Source organism: Halichoerus grypus, chromosome 3 (genome assembly GCF_964656455.1).
Source record: "Halichoerus grypus chromosome 3, mHalGry1.hap1.1, whole genome shotgun sequence".
In the NCBI taxonomy this organism is placed as follows: domain Eukaryota; kingdom Metazoa; phylum Chordata; class Mammalia; order Carnivora; family Phocidae; genus Halichoerus; species Halichoerus grypus.
Genome location: NC_135714.1, coordinates 11,316,903 through 11,333,091, shown reverse-complemented (window position 1 = coordinate 11,333,091; position 16,189 = coordinate 11,316,903). Strand labels below are relative to the sequence as shown.

General features: G+C 39.6%; 1 long non-coding RNA gene across 2 annotated transcripts; it reads left to right on the top strand.

Moving 5' to 3' along the window:
* Window positions 1-207: 207 nt before the first annotated feature.
* Window positions 208-14,891, top strand: LOC144381324 (uncharacterized). Of its 2 annotated transcripts, none has more exons than XR_013446285.1 (4): window positions 208-472; window positions 2,464-2,532; window positions 3,770-4,019; window positions 14,752-14,891. It is a non-coding gene; the product is annotated as an uncharacterized LOC144381324 (long non-coding RNA). The 2 variants fall into 2 exon arrangements; XR_013446284.1 differs by having other exon boundaries at window positions 14,460-14,891.
* The last annotated feature ends 1,298 nt before the right edge of the window (window positions 14,892-16,189 follow it).

Here is a 16,189-nt window from a genome sequence, read left to right as displayed (position 1 = left end):
CAGACCTGTGACTTTCTAACAAAAGGCTTTTCTGGCCCAAACCTGTAGATTAATATTGTGAAAAAAACAAAAACAAAAACAAAAACAAAACAAGCCATTCACAGAAGTGGCTTCAGATGATGTCAGTGCACGGTCCTGAGCCTCTACTATCAGCAAGGAAGCAGAGCACAGCAGTGCAACAGGGCGGCTTTGCCACTTCCCAGCAGAGCGGCTTGGACCTCAGCGTCCACGTCAGTAATAGGGAACGACATCAGTACTTACCGCAAAGGCCGTTAAGGGAACTAAATGAGCTAAACCACGGAGCCCTTAGAATGATCCCGAATCCATGCCAAGTGCCATGTCGGCACAGCGGATGCCATTATTATATTTTCTCATCAGAAAGAAGGGGATAATAGCAGCACACACACAGGATTGTTGAGGAACGAGTGACTGGATATTTCTGAAGGACCTAGAGCAGTGTAGGCACTAGGAGGTAAGTACTGGGTCTCATGCTGAGAGGCTGGTCAGAGGTGCCTCCAAGAGTGCGGGTTTGGGGATCCAGGAAGCAGGTGCCCGAATCTTGTCTCTTCCAATTACCAAATACGTATTTTGCAGATCGGGTTGTTCACATATGCAGTTTGTTATACTGGGAGGTGATGTTTAAGGAAAAAGAAGAAGTCAGGTAGGCAGAAGGCAGGCCGGGGTGAAGAGCGCCCACCTAGAACCTGATTCAACCATTGAAGACCGGTGTAGTCTTGGGCAAACTCTCCTCCACTTTGACCTCAAGTCTCTCTCTTGTGGAAGGAGAGCACAGGTGATGTCCCAAGTTCCTTGGAATGCTCATATCAAATATTATTCCTTTGGGGTCTCACTCTCACCCGCTGCTGGTGGGGATGGTAATTGGAGCATCATGTGAGGGAGGAATTTAACCATCTCTAGTCCAGACAAAGCTGTATGTGCCCACCTCCACTGCAGCATGCGTCAATAGCTTTATATTGTTTCATTCTACATATATTTTTGAACCCTCACTATGTGGGGGCACTGTACTAAGAGCTGGGGGTCTCCCAATAAACAGAACAAATAAAATTTCAGCTCGTGAGGAGCAGGGTAGACAAAAATGAGATAAAATGAGAATATGCTTCAGAGAAACTGAAAAGGAAGGGAACATGGCAGGGAAAGCTGCCCCGGGAAGGTGGTGAGGTTGTCCAAGGTCCACTTCCATAACAGACGGCTCCGGTCTCAGGGCAGCGCCCGGTGGACAGTAGGTTCTGAGTAACAGGTTAGATGGAGCAAATGCCTTAATGAGCCGAACCTGAATCCCGAAAAAACTGATTTGGATGCAGATGTAAATAGGCAGTATATTTTCATCTGAAATGAATCAGTTCTGACAGTTTCCAGAGCAGGACTAAAATGATTACGTTACCATTATTTTAAACCTGAGAAACACAGGCAGAATGAGAACCACATTGTCCTCCCAAACCGGGCCCAGCTTTGGAGACCCAGTGCAGTTAGAGACGTTATTTGCACTTTGCTGCCCCCTGGTGGTAATATAGAAATACAGCCAGAGCTCCACAGCTCCGGAGGTTTGTTTAGTTCTAAGGTAAAAAAAACATGCCAGTGGGCAGGCACCTCCATCACTGGGGTATTGAGATTAAACTATCAGTGTGCTGACCACATCTTTCAAATCCAGAAGTATGAATTTTCAGGGTCAAATGGCTAGAATATATCAAATGAGGACTATTTCAGTTAAGTCAGTACCATGAGGCACCTTATTTTCACTATTTTGGAGCAGGTCATCTCTGCTCAAATATTACTCTTCATGAGTTTATAATGATTGGAATGGGCTCAGAGCTCCTAGGGACCTAAGATATTTCTCAGAATGTTTCCTAGGGAGTCCATGCGTGGACGTTGGGGACCCTCTGAATTTTGTTTGGAAGCCCTATTCCCAAAATGTGTAGGGAAATGTCAGATCCAAACTGTCGGGAAACTCTGGGCCAGTTGTCCAAGGTGAGTCCTCCATGCAAAGAGAGACGTGTGTGATTATCACTGTGGTTCTTCTGGCTGGAACATTCTATTTCATTTATACATACATTTCCCATTTTACCTGATGTCACTGTGGCTGGTAATGAGGTCACCTCTGTCACTGGTCTTTTGGCAAGTTTCCTAACCACTCTGAACCTCTGTTTTCTCATCTAGTGAAAGAGAAAAGAATATCTATTAAATAAGATTAATCAACACTTGATTAAGTGGGCATGTGAAATAAAGTAGAATGCCAGGCACCCATTGGATGCTTAACAAAAGCTTTGAAAAGCAAGCTCATTAATCATTAATATTTATATAAAATTATAAAATATTCAAGATTCATAAGTGATTAAGAAGACTTATCTGATGCATTATTCCCGGTGTTATGTTCCCTCTAAGCTATGAACAATCCATCAAATAGTGAAAACTTCTGATTGATGGACTTTGTCCATTTTTCTCCAGGTGTATTTCTATCGGAAAGTACTGTGAAAGCCATTATGAGGAAAATTTTGCTGTGTTTTGTGTTTGAAGGTAATATGCTGACCCCATCTCTGTTCACACTTGGTTCTGATTGAGAATAATAATCTACAATAAAGGCTAATGTTTGCTACATCATGTACTCAGGAAAACTGCCCTGGGTCTGCATCTGGGGGGCTCTTATTTGCAGAATCAGCTGCTTTCTTATTTTCTTTTATATCTTTTATAGTTCTTATTTTTATTACTACAACTGTAATATGCGACTATTGTAAATACAATTGAAACATTACAGAAACACATGGCCTATAAAGAAAATATTTTCCATAATCCCAACCTTTTCTCAGAGGTTCGGCATATTATGCTCATTTTATTTAATGAATATACCAGTGTGTGTGTGTGTGTGTGTGTGTGTGTGTGTGTGTGTGTGTGTGTGTTTTAGTAAAAATAGATGGTACTAACATGTTGTTCTGCAACTGATTTTTTTTTTAAGATTTTATTTATTTATTTGAGATAGAAAGCAAGAGAGAGAGAGCATGAAGGGAGGGGAGGGGCAGAGAGAGAGAGAGAGAAGCAGAGTCCCCAGTAAGCAGGGAGCCCAATGCGGGGCTTGATCCCAGAACCCCAGGATCATGACCTGAGCCGAAGGCAGACTCTTTCTTTTTTTTAATTATGTTATGTTAATCACCATACATTACATCATTAGTTTTTGATGTAGTGTTCCATGATTCATTATTTGCATATAACACCCAGTGCTCCATGCAGAACGTGTCCTCTTTAATACCCATCACCAGGCTAACCCATCCCCCCACCCCCTCCCCTCTAGAACCCTCAGTTTGTTTCTCAGAGTCCATAGTCTCTCATGGTTCGTCTCCCCCTCTGATTCCCCCCCCTTCATTCTTCCCTTCCTGCTATCTTCTTCTTCTTCTTCTTTTTTTAACATATAATGTATTATTTGTTTCAGGGGTACAGTTCTGTGATTCAACAGTCTTACACAATTCACAGCACTCACCATAGCACATACCCTCGCCAATGTCTATCACCCAGCCACCCCATCCCTCCCACCCCCCACCACTCCAGCAACCCTCAGTTTGTTCGAAGGCAGACTCTTAACCAACTGGTCACCCAGGCGCTCCTGCAGTTGATCTTTTTTTAAACTTTGCACATCTTAGATATGCTCTACATCAGTCTGCCTCCTCCCTATCTCTGTCTCTGAATCTCTCTCTCTCTGTAATTGTTGGGTAGTATCTTACAGCGAGGTATCCCTGTTGTAACTCTGCAGCTTTCCTTCCAGATTGCCTGCTGCTTTTGATCAACATGGGGGATCAAAGATCTCATCGAGGCAAGGTCTCTCAAAGACTGGAGAAAAAGAAGCAGTAAGCGAGAGTGTTCTCATGGCAGACTGCAGAGCAGAGAGCAGTAGTGGGCAGTTGACGGAGGGGGGAAGGACCTGGAGGCATCGTAGACAATGTTCCTTAGCAGCGGAAAGATGCATGGAACTCTACCAATCCCATCTTACCTGTAAGAGTTATAAACTTTAATTGGTGAGTTCTTATGGCTTATGTTTTAAGCTTCAAATGTCATTTATTCAACCAACAAACATTCTGAACTGTCTATTGTGAGGCAGTCAGAGCTGCTGAAATAAATTTTCTTGACAGATGAAAACCAGTTATGATCCACAGGGCAATAATCAATTGCATTCCACTGGACATGATTCATTTGCATTCCTCTGGATAAGACTAATTTGCAGTATCAATTTTCTGTGATTCACAGAGTAGTAAAGTAGTTTAAAGTTTAAAGTGGTTTAAAGACAATGAAAAGGCAGAGATAATCTGGAAGAGTATATTAGACTGGTCACAAAGAATATTTTCTGTTCATTTCAACTTCCCTGACAAATATCACGTTAGTATGCAACTGGAAGAATGTGGCATGCAAATGTTAAGCCAATGGATACAAAGTCATTTAAAAAAACAGCAGAAATGGGTCCCTGGGTAGTTAAGCCTCCGGTTCTCGATTTCAGCTCAGGTCATGATCTCAGGGTCATGAGACTGAGCCCTATGTAGGGCTTCACACTGAGCATGGAGACTGCTTAAGATTCTCCTTCCCCCTCTGCCCCTCTTTCCTTCCTTTGCATGCTCTCCCTCTCTCAAAATAAAAAAATTAAGAAAAAAAAAAAAAAAAGAAAAGAAACAGCAGAACCAATCAATTTGTAAGATGGGTTTTGGAGAAGGAAGGAATACCAGGCTGAGGAATGGATCTATAGAAGCAAGAAACTATGGTGGGTGATGGAGATAACATAGCTCCTGGCTCCAGCCTGGGGCCTGTGTTTCTTGCCCTCGGGTCGAATTTCCTCTTTAAACCCAGCTTTCTTGGCTTTGACCCTCAGTTCCCTCTAAGAAAATTGACCTTCCCTCCTCTTAGTTTATTTCTGGAGATATTGTTCTGACTGGAGGCTCACATCCCATCAGTGAGACACTTGACGGGACCTGGACCCAAGCCACCCCACCTCTCACCAGGTGGGCTCAGAAAATAGAGAAAAATGGCAGGCTTTTGGAGATTCTTCAAACATGATGTTTGAAGAAAATTCAGTGTAATTCTTTCTGGCTCAGCTCTTGTTTGAACCCAAATGTCAGCAGAGACAGGCTGTCTTTGGGATTCAAATGAAAAGGCTCACATCCCATTCTGTACACAGGGAGTTCTGCAGCTCTCTAGAAGGAGCTGTCCTGGATAGAGACCTTGCCCACCGCGGATCTAAGCTGTGTTCCTCCGTGTCCCCACTTTTCCCTGTCTGCCTCTTGGAAGGAAGAATTGGCTGTGACCAATTTTTTTTGGAGGGGGCGACAATCAGTTTTGGTTTTAAGCATTTTGTTGCCCATGAGTGTACTTTTACCTACTTTAATCTCCATGACAACCCTACGAAGTAGATATTATTATTCTCATTTTACAGATGAAAAAATCGAAGCCTTGGGGAGGTTATATGATTCCAAGGTTACACGACTAGAAATGCAGGAGACAGATTGTAGACTCAGGGCTGTCTGATGCCAAAGTGCACGTTCTCATTTGAAAGCTATTTTATTTTTGTCAAAACTACGCATGACCATAGTTCAAGAATAAAGTCACTATTCTGTATCTATCTCTATGTCTCTAAATAACCCACTTATATCATCACTTATTGATCTGTTTTAATCATCCTTCTCTTACTTCCAGTTCGTGGATGTGGGGCCTTTCCCAGCTCAACACAGTTCCCTCCCGTGATTACAACAATCCATCATAATTCTACTTAGAAACTAATATCAGTATTCAATAGATATTTTACAGAGTGTAAATTCTATTGACAGAGCTGCCATGGAATACACAGTATGTTATGTAAACAGTATCTTCAATTGCATTTCATTTTCTGATTGTTGTTGGTAATTAGAAATATGACCGATTTTTTTACGTTGACCATGAATCCAGCAATCTTGCTGTATAAATTTATGAATTCCATAGCCTATGCATAGTTCCTCTGGTTTCTCTACATTCGCAATCGGATCTTTGAATAATGGCAGGTCTCCCCTTCCTTTCTAACGGTTACTCTTTTTCCTTAAAGTAGACATTATTGGGTGTAATTCATAGACTATAAGGTGAAGGACTTTTAAGTGTGTAATTCAATGAACTTTGACAAATGAGTGGACCCAGGAAAGTATGACAACAAACAAGATGTGGAACCTTTCCCTGAGCCCCTTGCTGGGCAGTAGCATCTCATATCTTCAATCCCAGGTAAACAGTGATGTTACATTTTTTTTCCAGAATTTTCTACTTTTGTCCCCTTTTCATTTACTTTGCTGCTTATTTAACCTTCTCTTTTTTTGTCTGACCATTCTTGCCAGGGGTTTATCAGTTGTATTAGTTGTAGGACATTGTTGATTCTTTCTGTTGTATGCTTGTTTTCTATTTGATTGATTTCCGCTCTTATCGTTGTTATTCCCTTCTTTGGATTTAATTGACTTTTTTAAAAAAAGAACTTCTTGAGGTTGATGCTGAGATCACTGATTTTTAACCTGTTATCTTTTTCTAATAGACCAAAAATTACCTTCTAATCACAACTTCTCTCCATTCTAGAAATGTCAATATATTATATTTTTATTATCATTCCCTTGAAGATATTTAAAATTTTTATTTTTATTTCTTCTTTTACTTATGAGTTGTTCAGAAGAACATTTTAAAATTTCCAAATATAAGGTTGATTTCCAGCTATCTTTTCACTGTAAATTCCCAACTTAATTCTGCTAGGTCAGAATATATTTTGTATGATTTCAATCTTTGAAAATTTTTTAGACTTGCCTTCTTTTAAAATATTAGTAAATACTCCACATGTATACACTTCCAGTTGTTAGAAGCAGTGTTCTACGTAAGAAAATTAAGCTGAATGTGTTCACCACGATGTCAAATCTTTTATATTTGTACTGTTTCTGCCTACTTGTTCTATCAATTACTGAGAGAGTTGTATTAATGTCTACCTTTCTGATGGTGGGCTTGCATATTATTCTGTATAGCTCTTTTCGTTATTATGCTTTAGATGTCTTGAGGCCATATTATTAGCTACATATTGCCTACAAATACTACATCTTCCTGGTGAAATGAAACTTTTATCTCCTGAAATATCCTGCTTCTGTTTTAGGAACATTTCTTGCCTTAAAGTCCACTGGGTCATAACAGCTACTTTTTTTTAAAATCCAATTTATTGAGGTGTAATTTCATACAATAAAAACTCCCTCTTTATAAGTGTATAGTTGAATGAGTTTTGACAAATGTGTATAGCTAGGTAAGTACCACTGTGTTCCAAATACAGACTATTCCCATCACTCTGTAATGTTCTTTCTTTCTTTTTTTTTAAATTTTATTTTATTATGTTATGTTACCATACATTACATCATTAGTTTTTGATGTAGTGTTCCATGATTCGTTGTTTGCGTATAACACCCAGTGCTCCATGCAGTACGTGCCCTCTTTAATACCCATCACCAGGCTAACCCATCCCCCCCCTCCCCTCTAGAACCCTCAGTTTGTTTCTCAGAGTCCATCATCTCTCATGGTTCGTCTCCCCCTCCGATGTCCCCCCTTCATTCTTCCCTTCCTGTCATCTTCTTCTTCTTTTTTTTTTTTTAACATATAATGTATTATTTGTTTTAGAGGTACAGGTCTGTGATTCATTAGTCTTACACAATTCACAGCGCTCACCATAGAAATGTTCTTTCTTGCCTCTTTGGAGCCAACCCTTTCTTTCTAAATACTTTTTTCACCATATTTTTTCTTTTTTATTGACTTAAAAAAATCGTAATCTTCCCTTCTATCAGCATATTCTAATTTACTTACTATGTTATAATTTACATATTACAATTGTTATACAAACCATAAATAATTCATCTTGCTAAAAAAATGCAATAAACTACTGATGTATTCTTTTATTGGTCACTCTAAGCTCTATGATATGTTTTCATCATCTACTGAAATCCAATAGGAATTATTGCTTTTATCATGTCCCAGTACGTGCAAGGATGATGGAGCTCTTTAACTGTGTTTACCTTTTCCTGACATGTCTGTTATTGGTTATTTAAATTCTCTCTATAGCTCAAACCACATAAACATTTTTATTTAATGTAGTCAAATATTCATTTAGGTTTGCACATGCTAATTATTTTTCCTTCCATATATCTCTGAGCTACTATCTAAATAGGACCATTTTCTTTCTCTTTTTTTGTTTGTTTTTTTTGTTTTGTTTTGTTTTTGTCTGTTGGTGACAACTTCCCTCCATTTTTGTCTGTGCTTTTATTTTATCTTTGTTTTTGAAGGATACTTTCCCTGGGTATAGGAGTCCAAGTTTTCTCTAGCATTTTGAAGACATCACACTACTATCTTTTGGCTTCTATTGTTTCTGGTGAGAGTCAACTGAAAACAATACATATTTTAAATCCATTTTTTGATATCTTCTCTTTTTATGTAGTTTTCATCAATTTTTATTATATTAGGATTGGGAGTTAGCATGTTTCTTGAATCTTTGGCTAAGTGTCTTCCCATAGTTTTTAAGTGTATGCAGCCATCCGGTCACCAAATATTGCTCCTACCTTCTTTTCTTTCCACCAATGTTTTCAAATGGGTCCATCTTGTGCCCGGTATATCAGCAAGTGCTATCAAGTCTTTCCAAAGCATTACCCTGGTTCTTTTTTTTTTTTTTAAGATTTTATTTATTTATTTATTTGATAGAGAGAGAGCGAGAGCAGGAACACAAGCAGGGGGAGTGGGAGAGGGAGAAGCAGGTTTCCCACTGAGCAGGGAGCCCGATGCGGGGCTCGATCCCAGGACCCTGGGATCATGACCTGAGCCGAAGGCAGACGCTTAATGACTGAGCCACCCAGGTACCCCATACCCCAGTTCTTATGATAAAAAAAAAAAACAAAAAAAAAAACCTTGGGGCTTGTTTCTATTTTCCATTTTTTCTATTTTCTATTGTTGGTATGACAAATTACCACAGAGTTAATGGTTTAAAATAACACAAATTTATTATGCTGTCCTTCTGTAGGTCAGGAGTCCTACACTGCTCTCACTTGGATAAAATCCAGGCAGGGCTGCAGTACTTTCTGGAGGGTCTAGGGGAGAATATATTTCTTTGCTGTCAGCTTTCTTCGGTTTATGGCCCCCTTCTCCAACTTTAAGGGGAAGTCAGGTCAATTCTTTCTCATGCCACCCTCTCTCTGGGTCTCTAATTTCTGACAGCCTTTTAAGGACTCCTGTCATTATATCGCATCCACTGGATAATGCAGGATAATCTCTGTATTTAACAGCCAATTGATTAGCAACTTAATTCCATCCACAAATTTAATTCTCTCTTGTCATGTAACCTAACATTTTCATAGGTTGTGGGGATTAGGGTGGGCACATTTTTGGGAGCTATCATTCTGCCTGCTACAGAGCTGGTACTTGTTTTACCTTGATTTACATTCTCTTAAGCAAATTATATATTTTCTACTGTAAATCAGGTTTGGGAGCTGTTATGAACTGAATGTTTGTGTCCCCTCACCCCCAAATTCATATGTGGAAGCCCTGACTCCCCAGAATTGCTTTATTTGAAGATGGTCCTCTAAGGAAGTAGTTAAAGTTAAATGAGGTCATAAAGGTGGGGCCTTGATCTGATAGGACTAGTGTCCTTACAAGAAGACACATCACAGAGCTCTCCATCTTGCTGTCCACATGCTCGCAAAGACAAGGTTACATGGATATAGGGCAAGATGGCGGCTGCCTACAAGCCAGAAACTGAATGGTTGAGGACTTTAATGTTGGACTTTGAACCTCCAGAACTGTGAGAAAATAAATGTCTCTTGTTTAATCACTCAGTCTGTGGTATTTTGTTATGACAGTCTGAGCTAAGACAGGAGCAAACACCACCCACCCTTTGTAGCCCTGAATGACAGGAACAGAAATACATATGGAGAGTAGCCTATATGGAGGGAGAATATTTAGCATACCTCAGCATTAGTTAGTGTCTTTTAAAAAGGAAATAGGGACACTTGGGTGGCTCAGTAGGTTAAGCGTCTGCCTTCGGCTTAGGACATGATCCCAAGGTCCTGGGTCAAGCCCCACATCAGGGTCTCTGCTCAGCAGGGAGCCTGCTTCTCCCTCTGCTGGTGGCTCCCTCTACTTGTGCTCTCTCTCTCTGTCAAATAAATAAATAAAATCTTTAAAAAAATAAAAAAGAAGTAAAGGACACCAGTTAAGCCAGTAAATTGGTGAAGAGGAGGTTGGATAAGAGAGCTGTTGTTGTGAATTTATTCTTTACTCTTCCATAGGATTTTCACTGAACTTCTCTTAAATGAAGTATTCAAAACCCCCAATCCACACATAGAAACAAATTGCAAGCAAACACATCAGTATGTGTATATGTGTGCGTGTGCACGTATGTGCATTTTTCTGGTGAGAGAGTCTGTGGCTTTCATTGCATCTGAAAAGCTTTTTGACCCAGAACAGATTAATACTTGCCATGGCCTGCCCTCTGTTCTTGTTATTTGTGTAGATCCCATTTCCATGTATTAAATTGTATGTCCTTGAGACTCACATAGCAGAAACTAAGTCAGATAGATTTCTCAGTCAACCCATAGCACTTACCACGAATGCTTGTTACATAGTTTGTGCTCAACAAATATTAACTTATTTTGAAATTGGACTATGGCTTTTGTGAGCTGAACATTTGCAAAGTTAACGATTTCACCAGATTGTTCCAGCTTCAGTTGCTTTACTCCAAAAAAGTTAAATATGTTTATAATAACATATGCTCACAGAGCGTCTTGCCAAGTGGTGACACTCCATCCTTTAAGAGGAAAGAACCCTAATTCATTTTTTAAAACTTGTTTTGGAATTTTTAAGAGGTGTTCCAGTGTTCTGTGGTCAGATTGTCCTCATGTCTTCAATTGTAATGATCCACTATAGTACAGAGTTGGCACCAACGCGTTATTGAAAATAGGATCAGTAGTAAGGGACCTACTACTGAGAATTTTATTAACACAAATGAGGGCTGCATGCAGGAACCAAGGGTAAGAAGTTTATTGATCACAAGCCTCCTCTGTCTAGAAATTTAAATAACCTTGCCATTTGGATTTGTTTGTTTTGTGACTTACACCACTGAAATATTTTCCTGTTACAACAATCAAGAGTTTCTGAATTTTGCTTCTCTGGTGACTTTTCGCTGGAGCTGATGAACACTGTCATACAATGTGTTTGTAATTATTACATGGTTGGGGGGCTTGTTTCTTCCGTGTGTGTTTTGGCAATGCGGGGTGTCCCACTATCTCCTCGGGCTTGGAAGAGCTTGAAATTTTTTCTTCTTTGGTGCTGAGAGTTCTGGCATAATCCATCAAGAGTTAGATGGAAACTTAGGGGCTATACATATCCAGCTTCCCACCCAGTGCAGGAATTTCTTCTATAACAGTGTGTTTCGGAGATTTGTAAGCTGCAAATCATATAAGAAATGAATCTTACATGGCAACCAAGCACGTGCACATGGGCGCACATACATTTCTGAAAAGTTTTCAAGAAATGATACTTACCCTATCATATGTAGTATATATCAATGGTTCAATTTTATTCTAATTTCTTCTATTGTATTCTGATCAGTTATAGATGATATAAAATATATGACACAAAATATGTCAGTGCTGGTTGGGTACCCACTAAATTGATTTCATGTCTCACTAAGATGTTGCAATCTGCAATTTAAAAACATAGGCCTACAGACAGAATTATTGGCAGACGTTTGATCATCCAGTCCTCATTTGAACAATTCCAACACTGAGTGGTTGAATACTTTAGGAGCAATATTCATATGTGTAATATTCTTTGCAACTGGCTTTAATAGTGCCTACTTACGTCATTCACTGGTCTAGGCGGTCTGCACCTTCAGGTCAGGCTTGAACCTGGGTGTGCCTGAATCTCACAATGTGGAGAATGGTGCAGCCAGTAAAACTGGCAAGATTCTCCAATACAGTAAGGGCGCTCCCTCATTCTATGGAACTTCAGGATCCTTGCTTGAAACTCCATTTTTCTAATACAGAGATCCCCTCAACTATGTGGCCAATCTGATTAAATAAATGTTAAGGATGTTGATGACATGGCCAAATGTCCACTTACAACATTATTAATTTAGTCATTATATATATATATACACACACACACACATATTACACATTATATATACATAATATTAGATAATATAAACAATATCATATAAAATGATATATTGGTTACAATTTTTTTTCTACTATCACATTTCATGAAACAACTCTATTCAACCCTCCACACGCTTCTTTGAGGTTGATTTTTGGTCATGTCTAGATCCACTTTGGGAGTCATATAAGAAAGATGTCCAGAGCACTTTGACTCCATTCCCATCTCAGTTATTGGGGACTCAAAGCTTTTTGGATCCATGATGCTGTCATTGTAAATTTTGTTCCAAGCAAACAATACCCATTTGCATAGGTTTCCTTTCATTCGTCATGTGTGATATTTACATGGTAACAACTTATGAAGTTTTTTTATAACAACTTTATTGAGATACAGTTTGCATACTATAGAATTCATCTATTTAAAGTTCACCATTCAATGGTTTTAGTATATTCACAGGGTTGTGAAACCGTGACCACAATCAACTTTAGCACATTTTCCTCACACCAAAAGGAAGCTCCATACCCAGTAGCCATCACTTTACAATCCTCCCCAAGGCCCCAGCCCTAGACAAACAGCAATCTGCTTTCTCCCTCTGGATTCACATATTTTGGACTTTTCATATACATGTAGTTATACAATATGTTTCTTTGTGACTAGCTTCATTCACTTAGATAATGTCTTCAAGATTCATCCATGTTATAGCATGCATTGGTCTTTCTTTTTATTCAAATGTGTTTTTAAAGTCATCTTTAATAGGGTTGTTTAACTTGTGCTTCCATCTGGAAAATCATACCTCCTCCCCGGAAATAATGACTAAGTCTGTCAAATTCCTTTTCTTCCCTTTAAAAATCCAGTGCTGTCAGGTGATTTCCATCACTTTGAAAATCAGCATTAATTGAGTACATGGCAGGCTAATGTATCTTGACAAATAGTTCTGCTTTGTTCCAAATAAAGGAATGAGAAGGACTCCTGTAATATGAGAGACCTTGTAAGCCCTTGAAAATAGGGCTTCCTTTGTTCTGAGGAGTAATTTGGGGGCACTGTGCTTGGCACTCTTTATTTTATCTGGTTTAATCTTCATAACACCCTATGAAGCAGGAAATATTTTCTTCATTTTATAAATATAAGGAAGCCGAGCTTTTAGCTTGAGAAGCGAGTCAGGGAGCCTCCAGTTCCACCTGCCCGACCGTTACTGTGCATCATTTCTGATCTGCCTGTCAGCCTCATTGCACACAATGTGCAATTCTATTCACCGTCAAGTCCAGTCGAGAGTTCCATCTCTCCAAACACTGTGCTCCATGACAGTCAAGTGCCCTGTGGCACAGTCAGGCTTGCTATGTATCCCGTGTGCTCTGCTACACTTGCCAGTCTTCCTTGTAGTTAGAACACAGCCATATGACTTGGTTGTGAATGAAAATGTCACTTCCAGGTAGAAACGGTATCCAAACACTCTTTTTTGTTGTTGTTGTTGCTGAGAGGCCCTGAAGTCACATGCTAAGATGACATAATCATAACACGATGGTAATTCCATAAGATTGGGTTCTTGAAAATCTCTGGGGAAAAGTCTCCCACCAAGCTGTATCAGACATGTGCCATGAGCAAGAAATGAACTAGTGTGTGTATGACTTCATAGTTAATTTGTTGCCAAAGCATAACCTATCCTGTCTTGACTCATCCATATATTAGACTTCATTTTCTTTGAATTCAACCAACGTTTATTGAGAACCTATTTGTGGCATAATAATATTGAAGACTTCGTAACTGTTGGATTCTTTGAGTGAGTCCCCAGTAAATAGCCTCCATTTCCCCAAGCTGGGCTCTGAACCAAATGAGAAATAATTATGAATCATTAGACAGACGCCAATATATGACTTAAAAAAAACTGACAAAGATGATATTGGAAAATCAAGAAAAAATAGGGTTCATAGAACGACCCTCCAAGATGAGGAAGACTGATCCCTCCAGTTACAGGGGCAGTTTTGGCATAGAGAGGCAAATAAATGCTCATTGCAACTCATTGCAAATGCTCTCTTATAAGAAACCAAAAAAGATGGAGCTGAACTACACATGCCCGAATTTTCCTTCTAAACACTCCAATCAGAAAAATCATTCTGTTTTCCCTGGGGAGGGAAGGATAGAAGTACTATCCTAGTAGTTCCCTCCATATGGAAGGAAATACCAAGAATGAGGAAGAAACTTTCTCCCTAACAGTAGCATTCCTCTGAACACTTAGTTCAATGCCTGATACATTTTAAGCTCTCAGTAAATGCTAACTGTTGTTGCTGATACAGATGCTGTTGTTTGAAGACACTATGCCAGGTGGTGGGACTATGTGCTTGAAGGACACAGACCTTACTCTTGAGATGCTACATCCTGGAAAGGGAAACAGATAGTACTACGGACTGAATGTTTGTGTCCTCCTTCCTCCCATTCATATGTTGAAGCCCTAATTCCCAATGTGATGATATTTGGAGATGGAGCCTTTGGGATATAATTAGGTCATGATGGTGGAGCTCTTCCTGATGGGATTAGTGCCCTTATAAGAAGAACTATGAAAGAGCTTGCTTCTCTTCTCTCTCTCAGCCATGTGAAGACACAGCAAGATCATGGCAGACTGCTAACCAGGAAGAGGGTTCTCATCAGACACTGGATCTGCTGGCACCTTGATCTTGAACTTCCAGCCTCCAGAACTCTGACAAATAAATGTCTGTTGTTTAAAGCGCTTGGTTTGTGGTATCAGTTATATCAGCCTAAACTGAGTAAGATGGATAGGTAAAAAGAAACCAAAATATAGGTAAGTAAGCAAGATACCATGGGAGTTGAAGGAGGGGCATTTGAGGCTGGCTAGATGGCCAAATAATGCCTAAGTTGTGTCTTTATGAATCAGTAGGATATTGATAAAGAAGGGGGAAAAACTATATACTATGAAAAGGGAAACACATGAGAAAAATGTGCAGGAAGTTTTAAAATAGCTCAATCTTTTGGAGGTATTCCCTTGGTCATAGGGCATAGGGTGAGTATTAGGGGTAAGAAGGGTCTGAATATGTTGAGGATGAGGCTTGGAGAGTGAGGTGGGGCCAAATCTTGAAGACCTTTGGTGGATTTTAAATAAGGGTGTGACATGGTTAAATTTCTCCTTTGGCATACTAAAGAACAAAATATACCCAAGAAGAGATGACATTTAATAGGAGTTAATGTGTGTATCAGGAGAAGTTAAATATTTAGATGAAATTTGGAGTTCAAAGTTGTACAACCATTGGACCAGATGAGCTCATTTAGGGAGAGTATAGATAGAGAAGGGAAAGGGGCTTTGGAAATGCCCTGGAGCATTTCAAGTGATTGGGAAGAAATCAGCAAAGAAACACTGAAAAGACACAGCTAATTCTATGGTAGGAAGAGCTGGAGCACATGGACCCCAGAAGAAACCAGTGTTTTATACCAAGTGAGGGTCAGGTCCACTGAATGCTGCTGTGAAGTCAAATGCCACAGGAGGGAGATATGGCCAGTGAATTTAGCAACACAGAGGTCGCTGCTGGGTTTGATGAGGGCTTGTTTCAGTGATGGTGGGAAAACAAGCCTGATCACAAGGCTAAAGAAAAGGAGCAGGGATAAGAGATGACTGCAACTGAAAGGTATTTTTTTTGTGTGGAGTTTGGCTGTGAAGATGACCAGATAAATGAGCAGCTGATGGAAGAAGATATGCAGACTAGAAAGATTATTATATCTTTAAAATTGGTAGATATTTGGGGGACATCTGGATGGCTCAGTTGGTTAAGAGTCCGATTCTTGATTTTGGCTCAGGACATGATCTCAGTGTTGTGAGATAGAGCCTTGCGTCTGACTCTACACTGGGTGTGGAGCCTGCTTGAGATTCTCTCGCTCTCTCCTTCCCTCCTCTCTCCCTCTCTCTCTCTCTAAAAAAATTGGTAGATATTTGGGATATTTTTGTCCATAGTAGCTCTCCATGGATATTTGTTGAATTAGAATAGACTTTTTAAAATAAAATGAGGAGGACACACCA